The 27,143-nt window shown below is 42.6% G+C and overlaps 1 long non-coding RNA gene across 1 annotated transcript; it reads right to left on the minus strand.

The window, feature by feature from the left end:
* Positions 1-1,198: 1,198 nt before the first annotated feature.
* LOC124270905 lies at positions 1,199-25,496 on the minus strand. Its single transcript, XR_006896902.1, has 3 exons — positions 25,486-25,496; positions 12,520-12,527; positions 1,199-1,272 (listed from the first exon to the last, which is right to left on the minus strand). It is a non-coding gene; the product is annotated as an uncharacterized LOC124270905 (long non-coding RNA).
* Between the last annotated feature and the right edge of the window lie 1,647 nt (positions 25,497-27,143).

Here is a 27,143-nt window from a genome sequence, read left to right on the forward strand (position 1 = left end):
GTAAATGTAACCTATGTAGTTATGGGCCGATGGCCTACACTTCTGTAATAAAAGAATTGAATTGAATGCACGCGATCGGACATAGACATCGCTAAATTTTGATCTCTCTGTTTCCCATTTGAACTTGCAAGCCTACACACTCCGGCACAGCGATGACTTAACATATCACTGCCACAGGCTAATTTGCATATCACGTGACCGGACTTTTCTCTTGTTTGTAATCAAACGCGCATATTCATAATAAGAAGAGACTGGACTCACGAAAGCTTTTCGGTGCTCTCTTCATAATGTTTTACATTGTTACATATATATTCTTCCATAACTGCCACAGTAAGGTCTATGACAGTACATATTTAGATATCAAACTGGCTGCATCGTTTGCTCTCCATCAGCTTCGATGACAGCACGTGGAGCCGTACAACCTATGTAAACAAAGGATCGCTTAGCAAATCGAAATAGTGTTACATGTTTTTGGATATTTTCTCAGTGAAACTAAACCATTCTATTAAAGATGTTTAGTTAGATGTGTAGACTCGTCAAAAATAAAAGAGTAAAAGAAATCTGTACATTATATTGAATGGACATTGCAAGATGTGACGAATCGCCACATTTTTCTGGCCTGTGGCAGAGGTACTATGCTGGCTTGCCGCATGGAACTCTGGGTAGGAGAGTGGCAAGCCTATTCAGTCCGTCTCACAGTCCCCGAATTGCGTCATTTTCCCATCTGCCTAACCCTTTAGGAGCGGTCACATGTTACGGACAAGCACGTCGTAGACCGTAGTAGGGGATGAACGTAGTAGACCGTAGTAGGGGATGAAGGTAGTTGACCGTAGTAGTGGATGAACGTAGTTGACCGTAGTAGGGGATGAACGTAGTAGACCGTAGTAGGGGATGAACGTAGTTGACCGTAGTAGGGGATCAACGTCGTAGACCGTAGTAGACCATATTTGACCTTAGTTAAACGTAGTTAGACGTATTTAAACGTAGTTGGACGTATTTAAGCGTAGTTCAACGTAGATCGCCGTAGTTATGACCGTACTTTGAACTTCAGCAAACCCATGATTTGGCCGTGGTTAGACCAAAACCTTTCAACATGTTCACAATATCTCTACAGTTAGCTTGAATGCCAAAACCCTACTGTTACCGGAGTGGTTGTCCATAGTTCTCCCTAGTAGACCGTACTTGACCCTATTGCATCGTTGTGTTGACCGTAGTACACGATGGTAACATGGCACTGCGATAAAACAACGGTTTACTACTACCTCCAACCTACTTCACCCTACTTGAATCCAGTTCACCGTAGTGGCACTACGGTGACCTACGTTCAAATGAATCACTATCAACAACGTTCATGACCGTAAGATGTAACCGCGGCTTCTCTGCAAAGCTAAGCCCTAAATGAAGCAAGCCTAGATTTCCTCTGAATCTCCCTTCTCACTGGGGCTCCTTTTCAGTTTTAAAAGGAATTCAAACTCCGTAGGTGGTGAATGTGTGCCCTGAAACATTTGGCTGTATCGTAAACAAACGGAACACTGCCAGTTCGAGCGCTACCATCCAGGGCCCCGTTCCTCAAAGCGATCGGAGCGCTACCTTAGGAGCGCTACGACAGCCGTAAGTCTATGTTAAAATATGGGAGTTACGATCACCTTAGCGCTATCGTGACTGTCGTAAGTCTAAGATCTCGTAACGTTTCTCGTAGCAATCACACCTCCTATACTCTAGTATAGACTTACGACAGGCGTAGCGCTACAATAGCTTTGTGAAACGGGGCCCTGGAGTAATAACACAGTTACCGGAGTTGTGTGGGAACAGCGTTGGATGTCGTCGTGGGAAGAAGAGGGTCACGTTGACAGCCGTTTCGTGATGTCGCTGTACTCTCCTTGTAGGGTTAACGAACACAACAGCAGGCTCAGGTCGACTTTGATCCTGTTTCGGCAGTTTGAGAGTCAATTAGCTTCTTACCGTCCATGCGTTCCTCTCGTCTTGGTGTTCCATCGTTGCTGTCGTCGCTAAGTGACGATGTGTTTCGGGAGACGGGGCTAGAGGGGAAACAATGCCAATCTTGTCACAACGACAGCCAGACGTTAATAACGCCACATGGAATATCATATTGTATCAAAATCAAAATTGGCATACGAGAAAAGTCACGAAGGGTTACCTGTTGGAAAGATAAAAAACGCGTGTAGCTTTTTAGCATGTAGCTCTACTAGAGGCCGTGTTCTATGTGTCTGTCAACTGTAGGTCCTATGTGTCTGTCTACTGTAGGCATTGTCATATGTGTCTCCTCTACTGTAGGTAGTGTCTGTGTCTGAAGTCTACTGTAGGTGTCCTATGTCTTTGTCTACTGTGTATTCTCCCCATGTCTACTGTAGGTGTGTCTGTCTACTAGGTAGTGTAGTCTACTGTAGGTAGTGTCCTATGTGTGTCTGTCTACTGTACTGGTAGTGTCCTATGTGTCTGTCTACTGTAGGTAGTGTCCTATGTGTCTGTCTACTGTAGGTAGTGTCCTATGTGTCTGTCTACTGTAGGTAGTGTCCTATGTGTCTGTCTACTGTAGGTAGTGTCCTATGTGTCTGTCTACTGTAGGTAGTGTCCTATGTGTCTGTCTACTGTAGGTAGTGTCCTATGTGTCTGTCTACTGTAGGTAGTGTCCTATGTGTCTGTCTACTGTAGGTAGTGTCCTATGTGTCTGTCTACTGTAGGTAGTGTCCTATGTGTCTGTCTACTGTGTGGTAGTGTCCTATGTGTCTGTCTACTGTAGGGTAGTGTCCTATGTGTCTGTCTACTGTAGTGTAGTGTCCTATGTGTCTGTCTACTGTATGTAGTGTCCTATGTGTCTGTCTACTGTAGGTAGTGTCCTATGTGTTTGTCTACTGGAAGTAGTGTCCGATTTGAGTGTCGACCCTAAGTTCCTTATGGCGTCACAAGGCAAAACCAGTTGTGTTGATAGACTTGGATATACCTCCTGGACAACCTGTTTTCTTTGATCAAATATACACTGCTGATGATCTCTATGGATCAAAGATACATTAGTGGTTCATAGTACATGATAAGCATACCCTGTAATATATTCTACTTTATGTGGTACATTTTCAATACTGAACCATACAATAGTGGTATATACGACAGGGAAGCACTTACATCAATCACAACCCCAAAGTGAAGACCTACAACAATCACGCACCCCAAGGATAAGACCCACAAGAATCACGCACCCGAAAGGATAAGACCAACAACAATCACGCACCCCAAGGATAAGACCAACAAGAATCACGCACCCCAAGGATAAGACCCACAAGAATCACGCACCCCAAGGATAAGACCTACAACAATCACGCACCCCAAGGTTAAGACCTACAAGAATCACGCACCCCAAGGTTAAGACCTACAACAATCACACACCCCAAGGTTAAGACCTACAACAATCACACACCCCAAGGATAAGACCTACAAGAATCATGCATCCCAAGGATAAGTCCTACAAGAATCACACACCCCAAGGATAAGACAACAATCACGCACCCCAAATAATACAACAATCACGCACCCCAAGGATAAGAACCACAACAATCACGCATCCCAAGGATAAGACCTACAACAATCACGCACCCCAAGGATAAGACCTACAAGAATCACTCACCCCAAGGATAAGACCTACAACAATCACGCATCCCAAGGATAAGAACCACAAGAATCACGCATCCCAAGGATAAGAACCACAAGAATCACGCACCCCAAGGATAAGACCTACAACAATCACGCACCCCAAGGATAAGACCTACAAGAATCACGCACCCTAAGGTTAAGACCTACAACAATCACGCATCCCAAGGATAAGACCTACAAGAATCACACATCCCAAGGATAAGACCTACAAGAATCACGCACCCCAAGGTTAAGACCTACAACAATCACACACCCCAAGGATAAGACCTACAAGAATCATGCACCCCAAGGATAAGACCTACAACAATCACGCATCGCGATGATCAGGAGAACACGAATCTTGCAATCCCTCCTCCTAATGACCAAACCCGCATCAATTACACTGACGAACGACACATGACGGAAGCTAGTAGTCATGGACGACCTGATATTGTTCAAGTTTCCTGCTAGTAACTACAACCGGAAGTGCCATGTCTAGACCTTCCACGAGGGGGCGCAATTTCAATGATGAAAATAGACAACACAGAGCAGATGGTTACACCTGGCATGCTATGTTCAGGTTTCTATGAGAACAGATCGAGTACAGGAACGAACGGAGCTCACTCAAATCTGGTTTTGGTTTCTCTTTTCAATAATTTAACTGGAAAACAGATGCATCCATATGAAAAACTGCAAATACGACCTGAGATGATATTAGTCGAATATAGCATCTGGGAAACTGTCGGGTTCATAGGGAGTGTCATTTGCCTACACTAACGTCTTGTGACATTATCATTGTGCCATCTTAGGTTCAGAACCTCCTTCTTTGTTTCATTTTAAGTAGAAAGAAGTTTCATCGTCTCACCTAGGGCCTAGGGCTTGTGTCACTGTCTCCAGCTTGTGTGGCTGTCTCTCCTGAGGTCTTCAGCTTGTGTGATTGTCTGACCTGGGGTCTACAACTTGTGTGATTGTCTCACCTGAGGTCTACAGCTTGACTGATTTTTCTCACCTGGGGTCTACAGTGTGTGTGATTGTCTCACCTGAGGTCTACAGTTTGTGTGATTGTCTCATCTGAGATCTACAACTTGTGTGACTGTCTCACCTGGGTCTACAGCTTGAGTGATTGTCTCACCTGGGGTCTACAGCTTGATGGATTGTCTCACCTGGGGTCTACAGCGTGTGTGATTGGCTCGCCTGAGATCTACAACTTGTGTAACTGTCTCACTTGAGATCTACAGCTTGTGTAATTGTCTCACCTGATGTCTACATTATCATTTTGCCATCTTAAATTTAGAACCTGTTTCATTGTCTTATCTAATGCCTAGGGCTTGTGTCACTGGCTCAGTATGGATCTGGAGATTGTGTGATTATCTCATATTAGATTTGGAGCTCGCGTTATTGTCTCGCCTGAGGCCTACAGCTTGTCTCATCTGAGATCTACAGCTTGTGGGATTGTCTCATCTGATTTTTACAGCTTGCGTGATTGTCTCGCCTGAGGCCTACAGTTTGTGTGACTGCCTCACGTGAGGTCTACAGCTTGTGTGGATTGTCTCGACTGACGCCTAGTTTGTGTGATTGTCTCACCTGAGATCTACAGCTTGTGTGATTGTCTCACATGGGGTCTACAGCTTCTGTGAATGTCTCACCTGAGATCTACAGCTTGTGTGATTGTCTCATCTGAGGCCTACAGTTTGTGTGATTATCTCATCCGAGGTCTACAGCTTGTGTGCTTGTCTCACCTGAAGCCTACAGTTTGAGTGATTGCTGACCTGAGGTCTACAGCACCTCCGAGGACGCCTCACAGTCTACAGCTTGAGTGATTGTCTCACCTGAGGTCTAGCAGCTCATGAGTGATTGTCTCATCCAGAGGTCTACAGCTACAGCTTGGTGTGCATTGTCTCACCTGAGGCCTACAGCTTGAGTGATTATCTCATTTGCTTGAGTGATTGTCTCACCTGAGGTCTACAGCAGCTTGAGGTCTACAGCTTGAGTGATTGTCTCATCCGAGGTCTACAGTCTCATTGTGAGTGATTGTCTCACCTCCGAGGTCTCACAGCTTGATTGTGTGATTGTCTCACCTGATTGGCTCACCTGAAGTCTACAGCTTGAGTTATTGTCTCATCCGAGGTCTACAGCTTGATGATTGTCTCATCATCTGAGTGATTGTCTCACCTGAGGTCTACACAGCTTGAATGATTGTCTCACCTGAGCTTGAGTGATTGTCTCATCTCTACACAGCTTGAGGAGTGATTATCTCATCCAGCTTGTGTGGTCTACAGCAGTTTGTGATTATCTCATGTGCTTGTGTGCTTGTCTCACCTGACGCCTACAGTTTGTGTGATTGTCTCACCTGAGGTCTACAGCTTGAGTGATTGTCTCATCCGAGGTCTACAGCTTGTCTCATTGTCTCATCCGAGGTCTACAGCTTGAGTGATTGTCTCACCTGAGGTCTACAGCTTGAGTGATTGTCTCATCCGAGGTCTACAGTTTGTGTGATTGTCTCACCTGAGGTCTACAGCTTGAGTGATTGTCTCACCTGAGGCCTACAGCTTGAGTGATTCTCTCATCTGAGGTCTACAGCTTGAATGATTGTCTCACCTGAGGTCTACAGCTTGAGTGATTATCTCATCCGAGGTCTACAGCTTGAGTGATTGTCTCACCTGAGGTCTACAGCTTGTGTGATTGTCTCACCTGAGGTCTACAGCTTGAGTGATTGTCTCATCCGAGGTCTACAGCTTGAATGATTGTCTCACCTGAGGTCTACAGCTTGTGTGATTGTCTCATCCAAGGCCTACATCTTGAGTGATTGTCTCACCTGAGGACTACAACTTGAGTGATTGTCTCATCCGAGGTCTACAGCTTGTGTGATTGTCTCACCTGAGGTCTACAGCTTGATTGATTGTCTCACCTGAGGTCTACAGCTTGAGTGATTGTCTCATCTGAGGTCTACAGCTTGAGTGATTGTCTCACCTGAGGTCTACAGCTCAGTGATTGTCCCATCCGAGGTCTACAGCTTGTGTGATTGTCTCACCTGAGGGTGTACAGCTTGTGTGATTGTCTCACCTGAGATCTACAGCTTGTGTGTGATTGTCTCATCCGAGGTCTACAGCTTGATTGATTGTCTCATCCTGAGGTCTACAGCTTGAGTGATTGTCTCACCTGAGATCAACAGCTTGTGTGATTGTCTCCATCCGAGGTCTACAGCAGCTTGAGTGATTGTCTCCACCTGCGGTCTACAGTTTGAGTGATTGTCTCACTTGAGGTCTACAGCTTGGAGTGATTGTCTCATCCTGAGGTCTACAGCTTGAGAGTGATTGTCTCCATCTGAGGTCTACAACTTGAGTGATTGTCTCACCTGAGGTTGTCTACAGCTTGCTTGAGTGATTGTCTCACCTGAGGTCTACAGCTTGAGTGATTGTCTCACCTGAGGTCTACAGCTTGAGTGATTGTCTCATCCGAGGTTTTGAACTTGTGTGTTTGTTTCATCACATATATCTTATCATCAAATCGCCATTTATGTCTCGTGTCCTTGTCCAATCAGACTTTTCCAATGCGTGTGGCATTTCATTTTATGATCGAATATGACTCAGTCACGTTGTTTTCAAGTTGTAACTGTGGCAATAATACTTAACATTGTGTTTTTGTTGTTCTTGTTATTTCATCTCCAAATGCCAAATACAGTACTCAAGTGGGCTGGACAACATCGCGTGATAACAGACACGCAGTTAGGTGAAAGACAAGGTCATTTGTTGATACACTGACTTCTTCGCGTGTTATGGACTTGTCGGAATATATGTAAAAGGAAGCTTTACTATGTTGACCTTTCTGACGTATTTGGTGGTTTTTCATTGTATGTTACGGAAATGTATATCGTCAGGTGTTTTTCTGTAATTTGAGTATCCAGTTATGTTTGTCAAGTTTTCAAAACACGACGGTTTTTAGTGATCTCATTACAATAGCATGCCCCATTATCCAGTGTTTCAGACTTTTTAAAAAAAAAATTAAAATCCCCGAAGATTACGTGTGTGCATGTATGTGGGGGGAACGCTCTAACCCACACATAAGCGCTCTCTGACAGGAATGTGTGGGGACAGTTTAGACTTACTGTCGATATCCCCCATAGCATCCGACGCTCATGCCTACCACTTTATACATCGACGTGGGTAGCCTAGTGGTGAAAGCGTTCGCTCGTCACGCCGAAGACCCGGGTTCGATTCTCCACATGGGTACAATGTGTGAAGCCCATTTGTGGTGTCCCCGCCGTGATATTGCTGGAATATTGCAAAAAGCGGCGTAAAACTAAACTCACTCACTTTCATACAATATCCTTTCGAATACATCGAAGTGCGACTGGGTTTGGAAACTTACATTATGTTTTAGATCCTGCCCTTCTTGTTTAAAGACACAGTCCACATATCGAACCTATACGACGTGTCTTGACAACACAAAGTGATGGTTGATGCCATGAGCGACGTCTCGTGTCGTAATCATCAGAGCCGCCGCCGACGTCTCAACATCGGAGCGATCGTAGCTGCCAAGGAAATCGTAACTATCACACTTCCAGCTGTCTTAGCGCTAAGAAGGCTTTGTGAAACCGGACCCAGGGTGCCGTTGTAAAAAGCGATCTTAGCTCTAAGGTGACCGTAACTCCCATACCTTAACATAGACTTAAGGTAGTCTTAGCGCTAAGGTACCCGTGAAGGTCTGGGTTAGAAAGAACCTTCAGTAACCAATCGTAAGAGGCGACTAACGGGATCGGGTGGTCAACATTGTGTTGAATATGAATCCAGCAGGCGTGCAGAATACTTTGTCATCAATATTAGCGTGCAGTTACAGAATATATGATAGTGGCTAGGATGATTACACAATGCCATTTAGAAAGAGGTCAAATGCAACATATGTTATATTTGGGATTACACTTTCTCAGTAAAGTACAAATTCTAGTACAAAAATGGAAGTCGGCTAGGATGGTACGCCATCTGTTCTGTAGATTGAAGAATATTTTAAGAAATTTTAAAAATGTCCATGTTAAGGAAAGTCTTGACAACTGATTTGACCAAACAGTTACAAACGTTATGTTATATTTGGGATCACACTTTCTCAGTCATGTTACAAACGCTAGTGCTTTCAATTACAAACGTTCTCAAGACGCTACTAGAATGAAAAGAGTCGCCGAAACAGTACACACTAATGCCCGTATCAACGACAACGCCATCGACAAGGCATTTCTTGTTATATTTTCACGAATAATTAACATTGGTGTATACTTTCTGTTACCCTGCAATTTATTTAAAATAAAAAAACCTCATAAAGTCCAGCATCTTAACATTTGTTAAGTTAAATGTGTTCTTAACATAATATATAGAGAGACAATAGTCTGTGACGTACTATTAACTCTAATATTTATTTTGTCAGTGATTTTTAGATTGCGTTTTTTCGTCTTTTTTTCCACGTTACTGAAATATATCCTGTTCCTTTAGAGGCCTTTGAAAGACATAGCCCGTATATATTTCAAGCACATCTGTATTTGTACTTGTGACCAGAATAACCTTAAAAGAAAGAACCACGGGGTGATAAATGAAACACTGGAAGAAACTGCAAACATCACAAGTGGAGGTAATGGAACAGTTTGTTCCTCGTGCATCTTCAGAGGATACTATTTCTTGACGGACTGGGTGTGTTTCTAGGGTCGACGTTAAGGTGACCTTGACCCTAACTCGGTTGCTACCAGTAAGACAGGATATGCTCTGTTGTTCCGCGGTCTTGCTCTACGTGAAATGCCCTGTTATTACATGAACATGTTCTGTTGTCTCGCACACATGCTCTGTTGTTTCAATACATGCTGTTGTTTCAATACATGATCTGTTGTTTTGCGGACATGCTCTGTTGTTTCGTGAACATGCTCTGTTGTTTCGCATACATGAGATGTTCTTATTTCGTGGACGTGTTCTGTTGTTTCGTGGACATGTTCTGTCGTCCCGCGGACATGCTCTGTTGTCTCGGGAGACATAAGGTCCAGCATCTTAACATTTGTTAAGTTAAATGTGTTCTTAACATAATATATAGAGAGACAATAGTCTGTGACGTACTATTAACTCTGAGATTTATTTTGTCAGTGATTTTTAGATTGCGTGTTATGTTGTTACGTGGACATGCTCTGTTGTTTCGTGGACATGCTCTGTTGTTTCGCGGACATCCTTTGTTGTCTCGCAGACATGTTCTGTTGTTTCGTGGACATGCTATGTTGTTTCGCATACATCCTCTGTTGTTTCGTGGACATGTGTTGTTTCGATGACGTTATGTTGTTACGTGGACACGTTCTGTTGTTTCGTGGTCATGCTCTGTTGTTTTGCATACATCCTCTGTTGTTTCGTGGACATGTTGTGTTGTTACGTTGACGTTATATGCTATTACCTGGACATGCTCTGTTGTTTCGTGGGCATGTTATGTTGTTTCGCGGACATCCTCTGTTGTTTCGCAGACATGTTCTGTTGTTTCGTGGACATGCTCTGTTGTTTCGTGGACATGCTCTGTTGTTTCGTGGACATGCTCTGTTGTTTCGCGGACATCCTTTGTTGTTTCGCAGACATGTTCTGTTGTTTCGTGGACATGCTATGTTGTTTCGTGGACATCCTTTGTTGTCTCGCAGACATGTTCTGTTGTTTCGTGGACATGCTATGTTGTTTCGTGGACATGTGTTGTTTCGATGACGTTATGTAGTTACGTGGACACGTTCTGTTGTTTCGTGGTCATGCTCTGTTGTTTTGCATACATCCTCTGTTGTTTCGTGGACATGTTGTGTTGTTACGTTGACGTTATGCTATTACCTGGACATGCTCTGTTGTTTCGTGGGCATGTTATTTTGTTTTGCGGACATGCTCTGCTTTTTCGCGGACATGTTCTGTGGTTTCGTGGACATGGTTTGTTGTTTCGCGGACATGTTCTGTGGTTTCGTGGACATGGTTTGTTGTTTCGCGGACATGTTCTGTGGTTTCGTGGACATGGTTTGTTGTGGACATGTTCTGTTGTTTCGTGGACATGGTTTGTTGTTTCGCGGACATACTCTGTTGTTTCGCGAACGCCAAGTGTCATCCTTCTGAAGCAATCCACGAGTGTGATTATGTTGTTGACTTTCATTTTTATTTTATTATACATTTTCATCGTGAATCTGATTTAGGAAACGCGCGAATCTGAATATAACCTTGGCCAAAGAAGCATTCACTGATGTTTACTGGGGCCTGAAACATAAGGAACTCTTATTCGATGGTGCTGTTTTAGATAATGGGGTCACGTTTTGGACATGAAGTTTGCTGCTCTTCGGCAAGTGTTTCCAGCCTGGTAAGGTTTTCATAACATATTAAGTTTGCGTTGAAATCCTAGAAATGTATATTTCTTTTTGCCCTGCAGCTCCTGAAATCGATTTTTTCTTCTTGAACCTTTTTCACTGTTCCATAGTGACGCGATGCCTTCCGCCAGAGATCAGTACGATAAGGGCAACAGACAGCACATAACTTACTTCGACAGTATCTTATCCGGTGACTTGGCATTTTCTCTTGTGGCTGAGTCTTTCGTGAAAACAGTCTAATTTATCAGGTGAAATCGACATCTGTTTATTTTAATGAGCTAGATACCTTCTATGTCGTGAAATAAATGGAAAACAGCAGGAGTAAGCATGCTGATTAGTATTATCTATCAGTTTTAAAATGTAACATGAACTCACAGTGAAGATTGAAGGTATGTACTTGTGGTTAAGTCTCCTCCAAATCTCGGTGTAATATATCACATTGGATACTCACTGGGTTTTACACTCCTCTTCAACGTGATTTCAGTGCACGCAAAACAACACTGGTGAGTGAGTGAGTGAGTGAGTGAGTGTGAGTGAATGAGTGAATGAGTGAGTGAGTGAGTGAGTGAGTGAGTAAGCCAGAGAGTGAGTCTCCCACAATGAAATTGTTTGGCTGTGTTGAATCTTTGAACATTGTTTTATAAAAATACATAAACCCGCTATGATTTGTTTGTTGTTTGTACGATGTTCTTCAGTTAATACATTATCAAATAACCAGATTATTTATACATACATATGTATAACACAGGTTTAGACACTGGCGCTAGCCCGTAAAGATCTACTCACGATTTTGGAGAGATAATTATCTACCCAGACTGAATTAATTTCCGAGCCATGGCGACGGACTCTCAACATTATTTCAAGAGAAGCAGGCAAACAGCAATTCCGAGTTACGAGTAGGTCGTTTGATAGACTTTTTTCTTTGATAACGGAGGTAGATGCGCCGCGAGAGACGAGCACAATCGATCTGTTATAGAACAGAGTTACATGAAACATTACTGTGAGACCATGAACAATGGGTGACGTCATCAATTTGTGACGTAACAGGGTTATGGACGTATGTGCGAACATGAGTAATATCTGAATAATTGGACACAAATTAATTCACATGAAACAGAGGTGGTAATGTTGAATGAGAATTACTGAAACTATTGCAACAATATATTGGACTCTGTTGGTATTATTAGTCAGATTGTACCACTTGACATATAATGTATTCAGTATCCATGAAAGATGTGTATTGTATTTAACAAATTCAGATGCATTTAATTATTTGTTTTTTAAATGTATATTCACAATTTCCAGACAACAGATCTTCGCCATGACGGTGGCGCCTATCTTAATCAATGACATCTGCATTTGCATATGATGGGTTCAGTTCCAGATTTGCAAGTTTTAACCCAAAGGAAGCATTGAGATAGCCCAGTGGTCACCGTGTTCGCTCGTAGCGCCCAAGATCCGGATATCCAGCTGGGTATAAGCCCTGCCTGTGTGACCCACGTGGTATGTTGTGAAACCTCACTCAATACCGTATTTTCTCGATTAATGATTAAGGGTATAAACTCCTTACATGCTTTATCACCACGTTTAACAAAACATGAAGATCCGGGTTAAAATTGGTCGTAGGAGGCGACTAACATCGTATCCTAATTTCGCAGATCGATGCCCATGTTGTTGATCACTGGATTGCTTGGTCCAGACTCGCTTATTTACAGACCGCCGCCATATAGCTGGAATATTGCTGAGTACGGCGTTAAACAACAAACAAGACGAAAATAACCCTCAAAACAAAAGAAAAACCCACGTTTTACGGAGGCATTATGGTTATTATAATTTCCCACGATGAATTCGCTCAGATTCTGTAGTTGAAAATTTCTCTGAACTATTTTGTGTACGCATACTGAAGTCGAAACAATGCTGTGTGCGGTATGAAACCGCAATATTTTATTTATTTGTCTACCCGACGTTTCATCGAGACCCAGATCTCATTGAATTTAGATACCTCGTACGCAGGCGTTTTATCTTGGCCCAGCGTTTCATTCAGGAAATACGGTATCTATTGAAGCTGTGTGTTTACTCCCAGAACACAAGAGAGGCATAGCTGCAGTGTAAGGCAAGGCGGTTGATGGTGAAAACATCTACTGCACAACATCAAAGGAATAATTTAATACAACAATTTCTTAAGAATTACATGAGTAGCACAGCAACATGAGCCGAGACTCAAAGCGGGTTGATGTAACACTCTTACAGCTAATAGTCGATATCTGATACAACGGTAGCTCATTATGAACAACCACGATGTATGTGATAGATCGAATGTCGTTATACCATCAGTTCATACGTGGCCTCAAACAAATCTCATACTTTACGTTTGTTGCAGATCTCAGTGGCAATTATGATATTGAATACTTTACACTGAACTATCTGGACTACATGTCCATACACTATTAATACTTCACATTTTCTTGAGCACAGGACAACCCAATAAGGATGCCATGGCCAAAATGGATGTTATGACCAGGTAATAAGTTCAGTCAGCTGGAGGGACCACCGGCAGTTCAGACATCTTATGATCTTTAATTCGTTGTGGAGAACCACGTCGTTAAGAGATGTCTGAAACCTATAATGCGGGTTCGAATCTCGGATTAGGTTTCTAGGTCTGTCATCACCAAGCCGAGCTCAGGGGTTTCACCAAGATGGTTTAACTTCGGGTTTAATCGGGTTTAAAGTGTAATCCCAAATATAACATATATATGTTAAACACAACTCAATCATCACTCATTCAGCTGATCTGATTGGATTAAAATATGCCAGCCGAATTTCAGGATTTAGCTGGCCGCCATAAGATAAATAGTTTCCTCCATGGCGAAAACCCCAAGTAACTCCTCTTACAACCAACGTTCTTCTCTATGATAGGACGAGTTTTAGTTCCTTTTTAATGGTTAAAGCTTGTTAAAACTATTAATTCAACTCCTGCTCAGCGCATGTTGTGAGATGTACAGTCTTCACACACTGTTCCGCCTGTACAGCTCGAACAGCGTACCGTTAAGCTTGAAAAGAACATATTAATAATACACGGAGAACCAGGAAGTTCGTGAGCACAAGACGAGACAATAATATACGTTTTACAAATATATTCTAAAGATCCTGCGCAGCATTTTTAATGCAACTACAATGTTGACTCCAAGCTGGAAATTATATAAAACTCTCGGATAATGATAAAATATAAATGTGCTTGAAACGAAGTGAGCTTCTATCTGTAGACTCTGCACACCGCCCTTAACATGGTGCACGTGTAACAGTGACGTCATTACAGAGTGGGAGAATGGATTGCTTGGATACATGTAAACATGTAAACATGGCGGCCGCCGTGATACTATCTGTGAAGACACATATTGAACGTGTAGCTCTGTTGTCGTGACGTCATCTTAACTCGTCCTGACAAGGTTTTGACGATAACTTAATGACACGTGATGCGGTTGACCAGGAAATTGCTCTATTATTGAATTACATGTTTCACGCAATCTTTGTTCTGTAATGGATTACTTGTACTTAAAGTGACGGGGATAACGAGATAATTACACGGTCATTATCTTTATAATGACGTTATAATGACGTTTACGTTTGTTGGTTCCATCGTTTGGGGTAGAACATTTACTGCCTGATACCATGATGAACTAGCCTTACTTAACTATGGTCTGTAGCATGCTTGAGTGCGTGAGTGAATGAATGTTGTTCAATGCCGCAGTCAGTGAGTGAGTGAGTGAGATAGAATTTAACGTCACCTTGGCAATAATTCAGCCATATAGTGACGAGCCGCAGTCAGTAATATTCTAGCTTTTAACCCAGGCAACGAACTGAATACAGAAACCATACCAATGGCTGAAAGACAGAGCAACGGGATATGTCCTTGGGATGACAGAGCCACACGTTGGGGCGAGGGAGTGTGTGCGTGTGTGCGCGTGTGTGTGCGTGTGCGGGTGGGTTTGAGAAGAGATGATCGCCTACTTGCTATCATATTGTTACAAGGCTGAAAACTGTCGCCGAAACTCTACCAGCTCAATGTTTAAACACAGCTAGGACACTCGTATCAAATACATCATTATCGGATAACCGTTTCTTGTTTCATCCATGTTTGATGATGGCTAAACATGGAAGTGGACTTCCTGTTGACTGACAGTTTATCAGTAACGATCGAGACAAAAATACATTGGTGTTACATCTGCATTAAACAGGATCACCCACGCCATGAAAGTTGCAGTAACCTAATAAGGTCAGCTGTGAGAATAGTTCAAATCTGTTTCAGATATTATTGTACATATGAACTTTTTACCTGCAGACATTTTTCTGCCACTGATGTATTAGTCGCCCCAAACTGGGGGATTCCAGTACAAATGTACCGCTAATTGATGATGACTCAGTCATTACTAAAAAAAGGTCCCGATCCACAAAGCGTTCGTAGCGCTACGACATACGTAAGCCTATGGTAAACTATAGAGTTACGACAGGTCGTAACGTTACGAACGCTTCGTGGATCGGGACCCAGGACTCACACACGTATCTGTGTTAACCATTATTCAGCACAATCCACCGCCTTCAACATTTGATGAGAAATTGAATTGTCTGGACCAGACCAAAATATACACAGACTGGCATCATAAAGCTGGGCCCCGTTTCACAAAGCGATCGTAGCGCTAAGATGATCGTAAACCCCATATTTTAACATAGACTTATGATTGTCGTAGCGCTACGATCGTTTTGAGGAACGGGGCTCTGGAATATTGCTAATTGCTACAACAAACAACCACGTAATAGGTGCTGGGAGCAAAACCAACCAAAAATATCCTCGGTCCTGTAAAGTTGCCTACGATACCATTACGACACATCATATGTACTAGAAGTCCGTTTGTCAGGAAAACCAAGCCGCGCTGTAACAGGTTGACCCTGGTCAGTGTCGGGTCACTGTATTCCTGGACTATCTATCAGCAGGATCATTGTGTCCGTCATTATCATGTTCACTTACACGCTTGGCGGCCAAGCTACTTCCTGCCTCCTCTGGGTGTCAGATGGGGTATGATGAATTGGTCCATTACAGAAATACAATGGCTGGGTCTCACTTTCAGAGAATGGAGTGTAGAATCTTGGTGACTGATACACCCAACTACACGGACTTCATATCGTTTTACTGTATGTTGTGTGTGCTATATATGTAGACAGATTTGACCCTGGTGTTGTTTACAGCTGTCATGTGGCTACAGACACTGATATCATTGCTGGTACCGGACCTGAACTGGCTAAACCTGTTGCCAGCGTGTACAGAGATTCCATCAGAGACTCTCCTGTCAGGGTCTGACTGATTACCTGGTTGATTCCACCCGACACTATCATCTGTAAGTCTCTGCACATGACGCACGAGTGGTCCAGATGTATGACGGGTCACGGGTTGTCTCCCCTAGTCATGCCAGAATCCGATGATTCTTATTCAAATCTAGATTCATCAACTTTCGAAACACACGTAGTTTAGTATCGTCTTAAGAAGCTGGAATTACTAACGTCACTCGGCTGTTGGATCTTATATGCAAAAGATATTAGTATTAGACTTTTATATATCTTTGGCTCTCTTGTATGAGGTAAAAATAATTTGACATATTTTGCTTTCATAAGTGGATGTTCAAAATCAGTTGAACATTACATATATCACTTAACACTCCTAGTGTTCTTGACCTTTTGATGATGAAGAATGTATTGCCATTTCAACACTGCAAATGAACATTTAGAATTTTTTTGTCCGATTTAACGTCTTAGCATTTGAAAATGAAGCGAATCCCGTCTGCAGAAACTGGATGATTGATGGATTGTCCTCATCCATGTTAGTGCAGAGGAAGTCAATCTCCTCTCCGGGAGTTGGGCCGAAGCTTATGTTTCTCCTTGCAGTGTAGGTGCTAACTTCTCTATGTTCCTTCACAATATGCTAGCTGTCTCTTGCCTTGCTCCCCACATCCCATGGCCCTGCATGGTATTCGTCTTAAATCTTAAAACGTTCGAATTCGTGGACCTTAATCCTCAGCCATGGCATCCTGTCGAGCAGGATATTGGGAGCCTGATGATGGCGATAAGCCGGCGGACGACCCGTGGGTTGGGGCTCTGCCATCTAGATGTCGATGTGGTGCTGTACACGAGGCCCACTTGGGTTGGGGCCATCGAGGGAAACTTAAACTTAAGTCGGGATATTGCGGTGCTGTTAACACACTCGGTGTCTGATTGAAGAGCAACGCTGTTCTTACAAATCGATATATTTTGTCTGTATGACTAGTTTGCTTTAAACTTAAAAATGTTCGCGTATTTAATGTCAGATGAATATTAACTGTCAGACTAAAGAAAATATAAGCTTATGTTTCGTGGAGACTAAAAATTAATCAAACGCGAAATGGTGAGTCATAAATGTATTTGATAGTTATCATAGACTTCTGTCATCCTTACAACGTTTTAATAACGTTTGTAACTGTTGACAAATGTAGAAGAAAAGGCTCGTTTGCCATCCAACCCCTACAGGATAGAATGGACAGATTTTAAAGGGTATTTTAAATTAATTAATTTTTCAGAGTGGGCAGGTTTATTTAGCGCGTCAATATAGCCAGCAATTTCACTGATTCTGGAGCTGAACAACATTTACTTCCACGTACACAAATATGGTGTAGGAAGAAATATGTATCTCGAGTTCACCAAGATGTCATGTAACAGATGTTCTACTCAAAACCAAAAAATAACAACAATGGAACGGGCAAACTACAAATAATAATGAACATTCAAATGAAACCAATCATTGCAACCCCCGCAGCGATATTGTTGGAATATTGCTGTAAGCGGCGTCGCTCACTTTAATTAGTTAGCCCATTACAGAACAAAGATGGCGTGAAACATTTAATTCAATAATAGAGCAATTTCCTGGTCAACCGCGTCTCGTGTCATCAGGTTATCGACAAAACTTTGTCAGCACGAGTTAACATGACGTCACGACAACAGAGCTACACGTTCAACATGTTTCTTCACAGATAGTATCACGGCGGCCGCCATGTTTACATGTATCCCAGCAATCCATTCTGCCACTCTATAATGACGTCATTGCTACACGTGCATCATGTTAGGGGCGGTGTGCAGAGTCTACAGATACAAGCTCACTTCGTTGAAGTACATTCATATTTCATCATTATCAAATAGTTTAATGTCTAGGTTAGAGTCAACATATTTGTAACACGTATGTTGTGATCTAGTCTCTGTCGGTTATTAACATCTTCATTTCAAGCTAAACAAAAACCGCTGCAGTGAGCTGTCAAGAGCTGTAGAAGCCAACCAGCAGACTGTCAGTATACATGCCTCCATGAGAAGACCCTGGGGCTTACATGACACTTTAACGGCGCACAATGAGTTGCATTCATAATTGATAGGTTAAGCATTGTCAGTTATTCTAAAAGGATATATATACTTTTTATAGTGGACGAGAATCTTTAGAAGATGTAGAGGAAGTGAGTTAGTGCTTCGTGCATCATGAGAGCTATTCTATAATGGCGGTCTGGTTGTACTTCGACTAACATTTAGCCGCACAAATATCTTCACCTTAAAGCACCAAATTAAGTCAAATCCCAATGGTTGGTTGGTTTGTAGTATAACGCCGCTCAGTAATATTCCGGTTACATGGCGGCACTCTGTATATAATCAAATCTAGTGATCAACAGCATGAGCATCGATCTACGCAATTGGGATACGATGACATGTATCAACCAAGTCAGCGATCCTGACCACCCGATCCCGTTAGTCGCCTCTTACGACAAGCATGGGTTGCTGAAAGCCAATTCTAACCCTGATCTTCGCGGGTAAATCTAACTAAACTAACAAAGCGAGCTGAGACAATCTGGACTTAATCTTGATTATGTTCTTGGTTCAGGGAGACAAACTAAAACTAAAACTGGCGTTAAGCATGTTCAGTGTTCAACGGGTTCGCTCGTCGCGTCGTAACACGGGTTGGATGCATGGAGCCCATTTCTTGTATGTCATTGCTGGAATATATGTCGCGTGTAAAACAATGCTCACTCTCAGAGACAAACATGATGGGATGGATTCAGTATATTCTCCAGGGTGTGCGTTGTTTATAACAAATTCTTGGTCAGTCAGAGTTTGACAAGTGGTCAAGGTTGTTACATAAAGATATTATAATTTTTATGTTGTTAAAATATTTCATTGAATGAAGTTTTGTTTTATTTATATATGAACATTCTGTATAAATTCATGTGGTATTTCCAATCCAGTTAGCCCAGCTGACAGAGTTGGTTAACCCAAGTGTGAACAGTATTCCAGTTACAATCACGGCATGACAACTTATATAGGAAGAAATCCGAAGTAATGCATGTCCTCGGCGTACACCACTTACGAAACCAGTTTGAAACACAATAAGCCCGGGTATGGTGCTGACAAATCTAGAAACATAATCGGTGCGAACCGAGATTCGAACCCATATCTTAGGTTCCAGGTGTGCCGAAGGGACGCAACTCTGAACGGCAAATTGAAGCCGACTTAGATGACTGGGTCATTTGTTCTCCCTTCCAGCTGAATGGACCTACGTCATGACCCTCATTTCACGGGAGGTCGGGGCGTTTTGTGTTCAAGACCATGCTGCATGTGATATGTTACTTATGGGCCTGGATATAACAGCAGCAAAAGTTCTATTTGCAATGAATACAGCGTTATCCGAAATATTTTCACGTTTGTCCATTACCTGAGAGGCATTTAGTACGGACTTAACAGTAGCCATAACAAGTTCAATGAAAAGAATTCCGTATTACGCGTGCCACTTGGAACTGAGACCTGCAAAACATTAAGTTTGGGATCTTAATCAAGCCATGTATTTTGGTGTTAAAATTACCACTCGTACGACATTCGATCTATCATGTAAACAGAATTGAGGAAGTGGTCTCGAGGCTCTGATATCGACTATTTGCTGTAAGAGTGTTACATAAACCGCTTTTAGACTTAGAGAAAGGCTCATGTTTGAATGCTACTGCATGTAATTCTTAACAAACTGTTGTATTTAATTCTTCCTTTGATGTTTTGTAGTAGTAGATGTGTTTGTCGTGCCTTGCGAAACATTGGGGCTTCGCCTCTCTTTTATTCTAATAGTAAACATACGGCTCAAGGACACACCGTATTTCCTCGTTGAAACGATAGCACGCGCCTGGACTGGATGAAACGCCGGTAGTTACATACAAAGGAATGAAATATGTGCATATACAACACATTGTCCCCGCTACACTGAAGCATTTAGGGAACATTTGAACCAAATAGGGGTCTGAAGGAACCATAAACATAATAATGACAAAAACCGGGCCCCGAGCTCAGTTAAATAGAGGAAATACAATAGTGAGTGTGGTTTGGCAACGTCCTATGTCATTTTAGCGATGTGGGACGCAAAGGTTGATGAGATTCCAACATGCATCCATGTGGAGACTCGAAACTGGTACTTCGGCGTGACGAGCGAACACTCCAACCACGGGGCTACCTCACCACCCCACTTCACACTTAAGGTCAAAACAGAAGCGTAAATGGTTTGATGTGCGAACTAGACGTGGAACTTGATTTGTAAAACCCAAATATTTGAAAAACACAGCAACTTGTGATATCTCAAATAGGAATCTTTCATGGATAATGATTGTAACGTATAGAGAGCGGTAAGGTTTGGCGTAAGTTCTCCAGAGGGACAAAGATACCGTTGCAATTAGCTTCAGTAATTCTTATTGGACATTGTAACCATTGCCTCACGTGGAACGGTTTCCAAATAGGTCAATGTTACGTCAGTCATATAAACGGATTGTCGTAAATGATTATCGATGACGTCACTCATTGTTCGTGGCCTCACAATCCGTTTTAAGCAGCATTGTTACGGTAAAACTGGATCACATGAGCTCATGTCTTCAACGGTGCTCCAGAACCAATCCTCTCTTCGATATGTCAGAAAAAGGCCATGTCTTATATCACAACTAGTAACTGGGAATTGCGGATTATCTCCCCTTCCTGAATAATGAAGAAAGTTGCCAAGGTCGTGAAATTAATTCAGTCAGGGTACAAAATTATTTCCCTAAGCTCGTGAGTGTTTTTTTACAGATTAACGCCAGTGTTTAATTAAGCCTGTATCATAGGCATCAGACAAGTGAGTATTTAATACTATTTTCACAACACATGACCAGCTTACAATGCACAAATCCCACTTTCTTGTCTATTCACAATGTTCAATGTTTTCACAGTCAAATGATCGTCATGGGGGAAAGCTCTATCACCCAATGACTCACTCACGAATCACTTTCTCAATAGGGGCGGTGGGGTAGCCCAGCGGTTAAGGCGTTCGTTCGTCGCGCCGAAGACTCGGGTTCGATTCCCCACATGAGTACAATGTGTGTAGCCCATTTCTGGTGTTCCCCGCCGTAATATTGCTGGAATATTGCTGAAGGCGGCGCAAAACTAAACTCACTCACTCACTTTCTCAATAGCTCACCACCTAACCAACCTACTTACTAACCCACTCATTTTACAATCACACGTAACACTTATAGGTGAGGTGAAATTGGGTTTTAACGTCGTGCTTGAGAATATTTCGCTCATATGACGACGTGCATGCGTGTGTATGTGTATGTGCGGCTGCTTGTACTAGCCCAGACTGAAGCTGGTTTTATAGTGCTAGCCCACTGAGATACCATGCCGCAGTGAAGCATGAATACCCCACTCAGACACATTATACTGACTCCGAGCCGACCAGTCCTTGTTGTACCCATTAATGCCGAGCGCCAGGCAGGGACCAACAAGTACCATATTTTAACGTCTTTTGGTATGACGCGGTCGGGGATCGAACCCTCGACCTTCCGCTCTCCGGGTCGGCGCTCTAACCACTACACCACGGAGGCGGTCCTCACTTGTGACAGTCGTTCTACCGCTTTTGAAAACATTGAAGATATTCGGCTCTTCAAATTGACTGGTTATCTCGACGTAAATTTAAACAACAATTCCTGCGTGTCTCAGACTCAAGAGTAAATGTCACGTGACTGGACAAGACAATGTCAGTGTAAGCTATATGATCTATGTAACCTTATCGCACTAATCTCAGGCAGACGTCATGACGTCCCGGTGGAAGCCTCAAATCAGCTTAAGCAGTTCTATTTACACGAGTGACACATTGATTTCATTAACTGTCGGGCTAAAAAAAACCTTTACACTTGAAAATTGGATCTTACCGAACAATCACAAACTTTATCAAACCGTCACTCGGCTGAAAACATTCCACGAAACAACGTTGGAAACGTTGGTCCAAAACATACAGACCTATATAAAACCACATCACCATCTTTGGTCTTTCGTTTATAACCTCGATCAGACATTGGTGCATATTTCCCTTTTGCCTGTTGGTCCGTCATCAGGTTTTGCACGTTCTTACGCCTTCGTGACTGTTTGGCAAAGACGATAACGTCCAATAAAAAAGTGAAAGTGACATTCTCAACTTGCACTGATAAATCATTATAGAAATAGACGGATTACGAAACAATAGATCATGTCAAAGTCAGACCTAACTGGTTGCAGCTGAGTTGAGGTTAACTGACATTAGAGACGTTTTACACACGCCAAAAAGTAATATCCTCTGAAGATGCACGGGGAACAAACTGTTCCATTTCCTCCACTTGTGATGTTTGAGGTTACTTCCAGTGTTTGTTTATCACCCCGTGGTTCTTTCTTTCAAGGTTATTCTGGTTACAAGTACAAATATAGATGTGCTTGAAATATATACGGGCTATGTCTTTCAAAGGTCTCTGAAGAAAATGGATATATTTCAGTACCTGAGGCTAAAACATGAAATGAGGCAAGCAAAGACTCAAAGACAGAATTAATCTCAGAGTAAATAAACAGTCCTAACAGACTCCCTTCTACAGATATATTTATAACTCATTTTAATAACCGAATGCATTAGATGATGGATTTGAAAAATATATTTGAAAATTGTAAATACATTGTGGTTTTTACACATTTGTAATATGATGGAGACACACGTGCAGTCGTTGGTTTGCTAGGATATTATTATAAGGATCGAAAAACAATATTCATTCACGACCTCATGGTTTACTTGTTTTAAAACAGGGGTTGCTGGTTAGCCTGATAGTTAGATAGTCCGCTCGTCTCTAAATGGACAGACAACGTGGTCGGCATCAAACACGTTCATTGTGTTTCTGCCACTCCCGTACACATGTAATAGAACCCCCGAATCTCCCCTCGTGAAACAGTGACGGGGTAGCCTAGTGGTTAAAGCGTCCCCTCGTCCCGCCGAAGACCCAGGTTTGATTCCCCGCGTGAGTACAGTGTGTGAACTCATTCCTGATGTCCCCCGTCGTGAACTGATGGAATACTCTCTAAAAGCGGTATAAAGCATACTCACTCCTCTCTCTCTCTCTAAACGCATGGGAGATTCGTGGATTCGTGAAGTTTAACACGCGGGCCTAATTAATTACTGATTATAATTACTCAACGGGAATTGAGATAGCGGTTATGTAATGGAGAAATAAGATTATCGATAATAATGCCGACTTGCAATTATTGTATGTGGTGTGTGTGCGTGTGTGCGTGTGTGCGTGTGTGTGCGCATTCATTTATTTACGGTTAAATACGGTACTGAGATTGATGATCTTTCCTTCGTATACATGTACTTACCTCCTACCTGGAAATCCACGTCCAGAGGCATAAATCTGGATGCCTAATTACTCTTAACATGAATAACGTCAACTTACATTCGTTCGTTCATCACTCATTTATTCATTTATTTAATCTTGGTTAAATACGGTAATGAGATTGACGGCCAGTAGTCTGTTTTCCTTCTTTGTATTTCCCTGGTACCTGGAAATCCACGTCCTGTAGCAGAGCACCGTGTCTATCATACTGCTTCCTGGAGCGCCATGGGGTTTTCCTCCTAAATACCACACGTGGCGCCCACGGGCCGTAACGGAAGCTTCCGGTTCTACTTCCGGTAGCAACAGATTTGCGTGATTTCTCCGATTTAACCATGTAACGGTTTATAATTTCTCCTTAATTTGAAAACAGTTAGTTTTGTCAGTTTTACGTCTTCAGAATTTATTCATAATGGCCTTTAATTAAACTCCAGGCACAGCAACAGCAACAATAGTGAGATGTCGCCATAATTGTTTGAACTATCTCACATTAGCTATTTTATGTCATTTTATGACCAATTTGTATCTCTACTGCACTGCACGAGGAAGTTGTAGCAGGAAGTCTGTTTACAATGTTCTTTCAGAATTTTACTTCCCGTAACACAAGTAATATTGACAAAAATATCAACATTCACATGTAGGCAAGACTATCTCTTCCCTTGAGAAACATAATGACACGGCGACGGGGATATGGAACTCGCCGCGTGATCTGCAGGTGCTCTGTTATAACTGTTCTGGGTGTGTTAGATGTTGAAGTTTTAAGAGAGTCTTCTACTTAAAACCCGCGTTAACATCCGAGATTTCATGCGTCATATGTATGTATTCAGTTTTATGAGAGTAAAAGTTGATGTAATGGAGTTTACATTTTTAGTGGTTCGCCCTCGTGTTACGTCACGAACAGCTGGCGAAACCAATAAAATGACGTCATTGGTAAGATATATGTGGCTGGAATCAATCAACGAAACATATGTGTCATATTTAAGCTGAGCTTTACGTAAACAAACGCTAATGTAACGAATGAGGCCAAGCCTTCAATGTAATCATAAATCCACACAACCTACCTGTGACTTATGATAACGCACCGTGACGCAGTTTGTCAGTTTAACTCAAGACATAAAATGTGAATACTCCTGTTGAACATATGAAGATGAATTTATGGATTTTTTAATACGTCGGGAGGTAATTCAAAACAGCTTTGGCCTCGGGATATGTTTTTGTGGCAATAAATTCAATGCAATTTGATATATCTGAAAAACTGTGGTCATGACAAATTCATTATTCATATTGTTCCGTACTGCCTTATATGTACTACAGGGGCGGATACAGCTTTTTGAGAAAAGGGGGTTGGGGTTGCAATGTTCATTGGTCATTTAATAAACTTTCATCAGAAAAGGGGCGGTGCGCACCCGTGCTACCCACCTCTGGATCCGCCCATGAACTACGAGCGGGTTTTGTTAATAATATTCCAATTAAAATCTGTTACGAGCACGTTTAGTGCAGATCTGATCATACCGGAAATGATAATTAATCTCCGATGAAGGTAATTATATTCCTTGGCTCTACCTGTGTGTTTCATCTATGACTAGTCCTCGATTAAAACCCGTTTATTAATTCAAATCCACCCTTCCAACGTGTGTGCACTTAGAGGTGTAAACTGTGTATACCTGTTTGCTAGGTTGATATACACATGCCGTCGCTGGTTGTTTTCTCTGCATCAGTTCCGGCCGTTGAACATATTCGCTTGACTGCCTCCTGGAACGTGGTATGGCCAAAAGAAATATTGTGGAACTACTGACCTAAATACACATCGTGCTGCTGCAGTGGAGTGAGTGAGTGAGTGAGTGAGTTTAGTTTTACGCCACACTCAGCAATGTTCCAGCTATACGGCGGCGGTCTGTAAATAATCGAGTCTGGCCCAGACAATCCAGTGATCAACAGCATGAGCATCGATCTACGCAACTGGGATACGATGACATGTGTCAACCAAGTCAGAGAGCCTGACCACCCGATCCCGTTAGTTGCCTCTTTCTATAAGCATGGGTTGTTGAAGTCAACGCCAATTCTAACCCGGACCTTCACGGATCTGCTGCGGTGCAGAGACACGTGAATTCGTGTTTAGTCATTAGACACCTGTGTGTTAAATTTCACGAAATGCAGTTTCATCTTACCTAGAGAAATGAGTGAGTATGGTTTTACGCCGCATTCAGCAATATTCCAGTAATATCACAACGTGGGACACCAGAAATGGGCTTCACACATTGTATCCATATGGGGAATCAAAACCGGATCTTCGACGTGACGAGCAAACGTTTTAACCACTAGGTTACCCCCAAACACGATTTGGAAAAGATTCCCAGCGACCGATGCTGCCGTTGTAGGTATTTCACCGGTTCCCCACTATAACGGCGTACCGAAACAAACCAGTCAAGGAAAGAAAATTTCCCTTCAGCCTGGAAGTGGATTTTGTCCAAACAAAATATCTACAGTCTTCTCACATCATAAGTTTGAAAAATAGCAAGCAGACAATTCTAGTTTTTAGGATTCAGAGGCCTATTAGCTTCTGGTCATCCTTGGACTGAAACTGATTGACCTGTCACGTGGTTGACGGTCATCTTGGATGACATAGTGGGCGTTTGTTCATACAATCAGCCATCATGATCGTTGCTCTAATTCAGAGGCGGTTGGGTGGCCCAGTGGTTAAAGTGTTGGCTCGTCACACCGAAGACCTGGGTTCGATTCCCCACATGGGTAGAATATTTAAAGCCCATTTCTGGTGTCCCCCGCCGTGATATTGCTGGAATATTGCTAAAAGCGGCGTAAAACTGAACTCACTCACTCTAGTCCAGACTTGGTTATTTATAAGTCGCCGTCACACATCTGGGTTGGGAACAACGGGCAAGCAATGTCTCGCTCACCCTGTCTGGCTATAAACTAAATTGTACAAATGAAAGTAAGATTATTTTGACAGTACCTGGTTCAGCCGAGGCGTGATATCAGCTCAGTAATGGAGCAATTAAGTAACGAGTAAGGTCTATTTAATGGAATGTGAAACACGCCCGGCCAGCTGTGAACGGAGAAGCCCGCAGCTAGCTGTTGGAGTACGCTTGAGTGGAAATTCATCAAAAAGCTTCGCAAGTCATCCCTCGAGAGGTCGACGATTATTTCTCAAGGTCTCTGTGAGAGTATACAAACAGCTAGGTTACTTCAAGGCTCACGTCAAGCAGGTTGTGGCTGGTGGAATTGCAAGCTATGTACATATCTGGGGTCGCAGATGGGGTGAGGGGGTTGATGGAGGGGTCTGGCATGATGAGATGAGGGGGTTGATGAAAGGGGGTCGCAGATGGGGTGAGGGGTTGATGGAAGGGGTCGCAGATGGGGTGAGGGGGATGATGGAGGGGGTCTGA

This window comes from Haliotis rubra, unplaced genomic scaffold (assembly GCF_003918875.1).
Source record: "Haliotis rubra isolate DU_JTF1 unplaced genomic scaffold, ASM391887v1 Scf156, whole genome shotgun sequence".
NCBI classification, from domain to species: Eukaryota; Metazoa; Mollusca; class Gastropoda; order Lepetellida; family Haliotidae; genus Haliotis; species Haliotis rubra.